Source organism: Apis dorsata, unplaced genomic scaffold, assembly GCF_000469605.1.
Source record: "Apis dorsata unplaced genomic scaffold, Apis dorsata 1.3 scaffold_135, whole genome shotgun sequence".
NCBI lineage: Eukaryota > Metazoa > Arthropoda > Insecta > Hymenoptera > Apidae > Apis > Apis dorsata.
Genome location: NW_006263427.1, coordinates 181,622 through 190,853, shown reverse-complemented (window position 1 = coordinate 190,853; position 9,232 = coordinate 181,622). Strand labels below are relative to the sequence as shown.

At 33.2% G+C, this 9,232-nt stretch overlaps 1 protein-coding gene across 6 annotated transcripts in view; it reads right to left on the bottom strand.

The window, feature by feature from the left end:
- The window catches only part of LOC102672837 (protein tweety), a 43,709-nt gene that overhangs the window by 18,512 nt on the left and 15,965 nt on the right, over positions 1 to 9,232 (bottom strand). Inside the window, exon 1 of one of the 6 annotated variants that reach the window (XM_031509258.1) lies at positions 2,754 to 2,776. The exons of the other annotated variants lie outside the window; for them this stretch is intronic. The gene's annotated coding sequence lies outside the window, so the exon portion shown is untranslated. Of the gene's footprint in view, positions 1 to 2,753; positions 2,777 to 9,232 lie in introns of those variants that run through there. 6 annotated transcript variants of the gene reach the window in all.

Here is a 9,232-nt window from a genome sequence, read left to right as displayed (position 1 = left end):
ATATATATATATATTGACAAAAATCAAGGAATCTTTCGACACTTCTTCGAAAAGAAGAATGTTCTTTGATGCTTCACTTTCACTAAATAGCACGATAGGTAAGGAAGGAAGGGTGAAAAATGTATAACTCGCTTGCTCACAATATATACGTGGCGTTGCACCACAGGCTGCAATCACGGCCGTTATTGTGCGAGGTTGCTCTTTCGTGGTTCCCATACGCCACCAGGGGCAACCAGCTGCTCGAGTATGAAATTCTTCGGATCCGTCAGAGGCTGGATCAGCGGCGGGAGACAAGTGCACTCGTTCTCAGGTGGCCGCGCATTCCGCCAAGATAGCGGCGGCACGCCGTTTGAATAACTTTGGCCAAACTATTCGCGCCGGGCATTTCTCCTCCGCGCACGGCGTAATTATTCGAACGGATTCCATCGAGAGCCGAGAGTGATCCGGGAGCGGAGTTTAATCTTGGCCGGCTGCAAGGTCGCCGGCTGCTCGATCGTTCCACGATTCTGACGCACGAAGAGATCGTACGGTGATTTCGATCGGGTTGTTATTCGAGGGGCATACCTTTTGGGTGACGAGGGAAGCCGGGTTTGCGTCGCAGTTTTTTGTGAGAAAAGCACGGTAAAAGCGGTGGAAGATCCTTGAGTTTATGTACGCGGTGTGCGGGAAGTCGTTGGCTGTTTGGTGTAATTGTAGAATAAGATTAAGAATAGAAAGGATTATTATTTATGAATTGAATTATCTCCTAATTGAGAGGCGTAGATAATGCAATGCTCCAACGATAAAAGATTTTGAAACGCTTGAAGAATTTTAAATACGTTACTTGAGAGTTGTGTTATCTCGGCCAGTTTAGAAAGAGAGAAGGAAAAAAGTGATCCGAATTAGAATCGTGTTGCGTGAACATGGTGCATATGGTGATTAGATTAGAAACACGTGTTCGTTTGATTAAGAGCAATTTAAATTTAAACAACCTTGATAACCTTCTATGCTTAAGCCTAATAGATATAACAAATACTTATTACAAATTTAACGATTTGAGTAAATGTTCTTTTTTTTCTTTCTTTCTTTTTTTTCCCCCTATACAAATATTGCGATAAAACATGCCTGTCACTTGGAATTTCAAAGATATTTACAGAGGTTGATTAACTCTAGACACTTTACAACATCTCGACAAATATTGTCGTGTGCAATGGCGCCTAGCTCTCAAGATATTACTTACATGTACATATATCTATTCACAGGAGAAGATTGACTCATGTCTCTGCATTAACAATCACGATCTCTATCTCTTCAATCATATATCCAATTCACCATTGATGATCTATGTATACGAGGTATTTCAGATGATGCACATTGTTAAATTTAAAAATTATTCTACGCGTGAAAACAAACGAAAAGCACTATATTTTATTTAAAGATAATTAAATTTCGAATCAATCAAATTCACTTTTGGAAAATTTCCAAAAAAAAATTCTTAACAAAAAAGATTTTCATTCTCTTTTCATATTTTTCCGCGTAAAAATTATTCCCAAATTATTCTTATCCAATGCACACCTTGTGGATTTGAAAATTTGACTCGAAACCCGAAGAATCGCGGATTAAAATACCTTATTAAAATACTTTATATACGTACGCAATACAAATAGCTCGAAGGATCACAGAACGTTTCTAACTTTCCAGCTCTCCCTGCATCTTTCATCCACCGGCCACGAAGGTTAAACACATCGTAGCGTAGGAAACCACTCGCTCGTGTACACGTTGCATTAACAAACAAGCCCAAAATTGTTGCAGGAATCACCTGAGCTCCGCTGGGAGGGAAGCCAACGCGATGTACAACTGGATTAGGCTCATCGGGGGTACAATGGTGATTAACATTTACGAGGCGTGTTCCAACCGTGGCCACGAAAGAGTCGCACATCATCGTTTGTGTGCGATATCACGCGACAGAAACTAGACTACCGTTCCAGTCATTCCTATCCTCCTGGAGCAAAGCTTACTAGTCTGTAGCAATTAATCCAAGAGATCTATTACGTTATATCGTTCGCGGGGGAAAGCCATCGTGGATGGAACGGTTGTTGGATCCTGATTCCGGTTAATTGCCCTCCGGGGGTTGAAACGTTTTTTACGGGGATGTTTGGTGGATTGAATTTGGAGATGTGCGGAGTTGACGAGGGTGGGGACGAATCTGCATGAAAAAATAAGGCGGAAATGTAGAGTGTTATTTCAGGAAATCGATTTATTTTGAAATGAAACTTTCCATAATGTATAAAAATATGTTACACTCTCACATGCTCGATTTATTCTTCCATGAATTATATATAGGTTATAATGTATTCGTGAGATGCATCTTTGAGGAGGATCTAAAGCAAATACAAAAGTTTGGTACGACGAAGATGATTATAAAGATTTTTTTAAGAGTTATTTTTTAAGTTTTTGAACAATCTTTGCGTCTTGTCTCGATAAAACTTAATGTTTAGAGGATTTTCAAGAATGAGTTGAATGAGTTGATTCGCGATAATCCAGAGATATAATAAGATAAAATTATTGGAATCGTGCGAGAATTTCGTGCGAGAATTCTCGAGGAGAAATTTTAAAAATGAAAGAAACTATGAAAATGGTAGAAAAGGGTAGAAAAAAAACGAGGTTGATTGAATATCAGGGAATAATTAAAATTTCTTATTTCCACAGTAGTGCGGGCAAACGATTTCGCGGTTATCTGGATTATCTTATCAGGAGGGAATACTTTTTACTACGTTTCGCGCACTGTTGCACTATGGTATTTCTTGAGACCTTTTCGCCTTCGTGTTTTAAATTCCATATCGATCCACGATATTATTCGTGCGAATAATAAATAAAACGTATGTATTTCACATGTTGCTCCACGATAAAAATTATTATAATCAAAAAGTTACACATTTATCTTACTTCCGTAACGCTAAGCACATATTTCCGTATAATGTTACGTAATACTTTCGCGGTAATTTCACTAAAAAATTAGAAAACCGCAAGTGTTTTCGATCAAAACAAGGACATTGAATTTCAATATAAATTTCCACTTAATTAATTTCGATATATATATGTATATCACATTTCCATCATTTACTATCATTTTACAAAATTTTTAATATTTCTTTATTATTTTTTTTTTTTTTTCAAAAATAATCAAAATTGAAATGAACATTCTCTAAATACAAATAAATAAATAAAATAAAATAAAACAAAATAAAAACTTACTGTTGAATGAATAAATGGAAAATCAATATATATATATAGATATAGATACAGCGAAGATAATCTCGATTTTTATAATGTTTTTATTGCCGTGAATACGTTTTACGTGGCATATACTTGTTCACGACCGGAATTGCACTAAGAAAATTCTGAATACGACGACGATAGATATCGAGAATCATGACTCATAAACCGATTTCACACGATGCCTCGATAATTCATCGCGAAATTGTTTAAATAAGCTGAATAATTTCGTATAGCCGTTTTGAATACACAAACAACAATACGTATACAACGGCAATTCAAGCATTAATGGGAACGTGCGTAAAATCAAAATGGCGAACGGAGCCACGATTAATTATTTCACCTATGCAATTTCCATGGCGATCATCGTCAGATAACCGCGATTCTTCCTCTAAAATGCTGTATTATTCGAGACATTCCTCTGTGAAACGAGAATCGTTAAAGATTAAACGAATCCCCGAGAGATTCGTAACGGTTGAACCTTTTAAGAATTCATCGATTCGAATAAAGATTCCATTCATTTTCTTTTTTTTTTTTTTTATAGTACTTTGATAATTATGAGAGATAACGGTGCACGATACGAGTAGTTTGTATTTTTATCTATCGATGTAAATCTCGTAGAGACAATTTTTTTATCTGAAATTCGTGCAATTTTAATTTTTTTTAATTCTCATATTGGAATAGATATATCTATTCCATCGAAAAACGCTTCCTGAAAGTAGTCGTAATTAAGCGTTAATTTTTCCGCAAATTACAGTTATTATCACGAGAGGAAAGAAAAGATGGAGTTGAAAAATGTATTCACTGGGAAAAAAGAGGTACAACTCTTTGTCAAATATTTCCTAACGAAATTATAGTTGCTTTCAACGTTTTCTAAAGTTTTCGAGAGATGTTCGATTTTTAAAAACTATTTCTATTTGGATAGATATTCGAGATTAAAGAATATTAAAATACCTAATCTAATAAATATTTTCAGAGCGATATTTGTGTTTTAAAAACTTCAAGAATATCTGTTCGAAGAGATATTCGAGGTTTAAAGATTCTAAAATATTTATTGAGAAACGATATTCGTGCTTTAAAATATTCAAGATACCAATTCGAAGGATTTTCAATTTTTTAAAATACGAGAGATATCTATTAAATTTTAGGAGATGATTGAAGGAATATTGTAAAATGAAATTCTATCTCGAATTATTCAAGAAGAAGGAATCGAATAATTAGGGCATGATAAGCGACGAAAATTAGCTATCTAGTATGAGGAACACTTCAGGAACAAGTTTGGTATAGAGGATATAGTGGATTAAATCGAGGAAGAACTTTCCTTTGAATCCTGTTCTAAGTAAAGTGAAACTTTCGAAGACGTGGAACGAAACGGAAATGTAATTTGAAACTTGAGGAGGTTCAACCCTGTCAGACTACTTCCATGACCACCCTTATAAAAACTAAACGTTTTTGATTCTCCAACAACATGTAAAAACAAATAAAGAAAAATGGAGATAATTGTTTTAAAAAAATTGTTTTTCAATTATATTTCATTCTTGATTTCTTCATTGCTATCTCTTAATTATCAAACTGAATATATAGAATAGTTATAAGAAATCATGGATTATCCAATGATCAAAATATATTTAAATTAAACTAAATGTATTTGAACATAACTGAAAATATTTAAAATTTTGAGAGATCCTGGGATAATATCTAAAAATGATTAATTTATTCTTTATAATGCATTTTCTCTTACGTATTTTTTTATTATACTATTACTTAATAGACCATATTAATCAATTATAGAAAAGAATTTGTTTGCCAATTAATGTAATTAGTTTTCCTATTTAACAAAGGAATCATATCTAAAATTGAGAATGCAAGCTATAATCAAAAACAATATGCAAATATATGAAATGATTCACTGATACAAAAACAAAAATATCTTACTCTAATTACACATACTCACAACAATATCCTAAAATTAATCATCACATCCACTAGATAATGAATAATTAATTAAATGACAATCATATCTAATATCATGAACATTATAAAAACGTTGCAATCAATATTAACATGCACCATAATTTTATTCTCATTTTACTCATACTTCGTTTCATTCTCTAAACTTTCAAGTCGTTCCAAGCTTCTCTCTTAAAAGCTCTTGAGGAAGCTTTCTTGGTCGTTTAATGTCGCGACTATAAAAAAGAAATCATGGATTATCATGAGTCGTTTAAAGACACGTTCAACCTGTTCCTTGTGTTTTCGTTATCCGAGTATAAAGCGGACAGTTATTAACGTTAAAAGCTCGTTGCAAATGAAGCTCGACAGCTAGGTACGACGAGCTATCGATAGTCATCTTCCACGAAATTGCAACGAAACTTTTCCACGTTCTGAGACAATGAGAAAACTTTCTCGAATTGACTTCTCCCTCCCTCTCTCTCTCTTCCTCCCTCTGATCTTTTTCCTTGTTACCTCCCTCTTGTTTTCTTTTTTCTTTTCATTTTCCCTTCTCTCTCTCTCTCTATCTCTCTCTTTTTCGGAAAGTAGAGATGGAGGCAAGTGATCGCGACGTAGACAGAGCATCGGATATTCGAAATTTCCGTGAAAAGTTTTGCTCGCATGAATTACCGAGCTGAACCGACGGATGCTGATCGCTCGTTATCATGCATGCAACGCCCGTTGAATTTTAACGTGCTCGAAACGAGAATCAGACGAAAAAGTTTGATTAAGTCCGCGGGTAAGGTAATTCGTTTGTTTTCGAAACTTGGCGTTTGTTATCGACTCACTTTAAATTTCAACTTCACATTTACTTTAGATTTGTATTTTGTATTTATATTATTAATTTTGTACAAACACGTGATGGGATAAAAAGACGAATTAATTTGAATTATATTTTTAAGTTTCTTCCAGTTAGAGTAATAATTGTTTCTCGATGTGTTAAATAATGCAAGTTTATAATGTTATATAATATAATTTTATTTCTAATATGCAGATATAATGTTTAAATAGTAAAATTGTTTAATTAATTCGCAATTAATCACACGTCATCACCAGCCAACATGGCGTTGCTGGCAACATTTGACTACCAACACGTTAAATTTTCAAACAGAAAATCTATTTAATGTTCTCAACTAATAATCGAGTCTAAATTTTACATTATTATAATATATATTAATGTTTCGAATAATTAAATTTTAGTAGAGGTTAAAATTCGAACACAATTCTCCAATAATACTTTATAAAATATAAAATAATGGAAAAAATGACGATGGTTAGAATTGAAAAAAGATCACATAAAATGTTATCAATAAATAATCACCCGTATCTTTAAAATTTTTAATTTTAACAGCCGTAAATGTTATTATAAATTTACAATTAATATTTCTGAAAGATGATTATCACCGATATTACGTTATATTATACAATAAAATAATACAAAAGATATAAGAATAACATAACAATTTTCATAAATAAATATATCGTTCATTACTTGATAGATTGGAATAAGAACAGATTTCGAGTATTAAAAATCGTATACATTTGTTAACAACAATGACAATGTTATTTCCAATTAATTTATTAAATTAAATCATTCGTAACGAATACGAAAAATCAGTGAAATCGGATAGAAAGGATGCGAGGTGAATCATCGTTTTAACACGCCACAGATTGTTCACTGCTCGATCAACCGATTGCATTTAAACTTCCTGAATATTTCCGGCCGATGGATGTTCGTTAAAGATTCATTTAACAGATAGCATACAACTGGAGAGCCTACATTGAAACGGTTGACCCGCGAGATCCAATCTTGGTAAAATTTTCCAAGAGATATAATGACGTCAGGTGAAATCGGTCGAAAAGAGCGACTATATTCGTCTTTACTTACGAATCTACATTCACAAATAGCAAGATAGAAGTCAAGAATAGAAAGAAATTAATATTCGATATCTAAGAGAAAATTCTTTTTTGAAAGAATGATTTATCAAAGAAATTTAAAATTGTGAGACAGGTATAAAAGATATTTTATTCGTGATGATTTTAATTGTAAGTCACACGAATATGATTTGAAATGGAAAGAATTTAATATTGGATAAATTATATTCCAACATTATTTAGAATCTGAAAGAAATACTGTTCTTCTTGAAAATTTAAGATCTAAAGATCATTAAACTTTCCTACGAATTTCTTCAAATTTATCATTCTTTGTGCATTTTTAAAAAATATTTAAAATTACATTAAGATTGAACATTTAAACAATCAAATTAAATAAGAATTAAATTTAAGAGTTAAAATTACTCATTCTAATATCTAATTGTTAAATATTTTACCTACCAATCTACAAATATACACACAAATACAAAAACTCTACTTTACAATAAAACTTTACATTAAAAACTTAACATCAGAATTTAAAAATACTAAACCATCGTGCACTTTATCTCTCGAGAATCTCATACGCGAAGAAAAGTTTAAATATTAGTTTCTAAATCTCAATGATTCACTTTATGAATTACTTTATGAAATCGTTTAATCGACGCCCTCTCGATTCACGTTTGCCCAGAACTCTAAACACCTGGCACAATGAACGGCACCAAATTGTTCCACCAAAAGTAATTATACCGACTCCCTTAGAGTTTCGGGCTCGTGTAAGAGCGTAAGTGAGTAAGTTGGAATCAAGTTCATTGCAAACGCCACGATTCCTAATGCCACGCCAACGAATGGCAAGAATCGATTTATCTTACGCGATTATACTTTTCAATGGATCGGCTATTATGCAATCTTGTGCCGGGACTTGGAACAAAGATTTCAGGGACAAATTAAGACGCGCATATCCAATTGTTCAACGCGTGTATCATTGAATGGAATTAAACAGCGTGAATATATTTCCGACACAATGAATGCCAAGCAACTTTATTGCGTTAGCCTCTCGTAGTTTATTAAGTAGCGTGGCAAGTATGATTCTGGAAATGGAATGATTAAGACAGAGATTAGTCGTTGACTTTCCTTGATATACCATAATGAGTGATTCAATGTCTCGATTGAAAGACACTTTGGGAAATTTAATTTGTATCATAAACAATTGTTTATTTTTTCTATAAATACGTAGTAATCATGTATTCATCTTGTTGTTGATATTTATTTGCATAATCAAAATGATTAAAAATAAGATGATTAACAGTCAGGACATATCGTCAAAAGGCTTAAAATGGGTCAATGAACATCATCCTTCGAAACGAAAAAGGGAATGAATTTTTTTTAACGCAGAGGAAACTGATTCACACATTCGTTAATGTATGATTCACGATACAGAGAAAGAGGATGATAGTTGTACATGTAGATAAGTTTTTTTTTTTTTATTGGAATCTTTTCAGAAGAGATAAATCTGAAGATGGTTAGATATCTACTTACATATGTACACGTATAAAAGAAACTTCTATTAATCGTATTCGAATCGATCTTCAATTTTTCTCCAACTTTTCCTCCTCTCCTTTTTTCATAAATAAGAAGAAAAAGTTCGCCACTGTTATACTCGCAAATTTACATTATCTTCATTCACTTTTCCCATTCAAAGTTTTCGATCATCGCTTCCGTTTTACGAGGCTTCCGTTTTCTATCCCTTCCAGCCTTCCTCCACGGACAAAAGCGACAATTTTCTTCCACGTCTTCCCTGCACACGGATAGCTTTTACGAGCAAATGCACAGTTTACGATGGCGCGCGGAATTATTGCATTTTTCTCCTCGTCCCATGCCCCCCGTGTCCCTTTTTTTCTCTCGTTTTATCATTTCTAAAGAAATGCTTTATTCGCGATGAAATTGCATCGAGAGCCTTCCAAGAAAAATATTTTACGATCTGCCATGACAACATTTACGATGGACAGAATCGTAGACACCGAAGTCAACCAACTATGTTGTTTCGAATTTCTATATTTCGCGTAAAATTCTGTTCCGCTCCAACCCGTACCATTAACCATCGGTATTACTATTA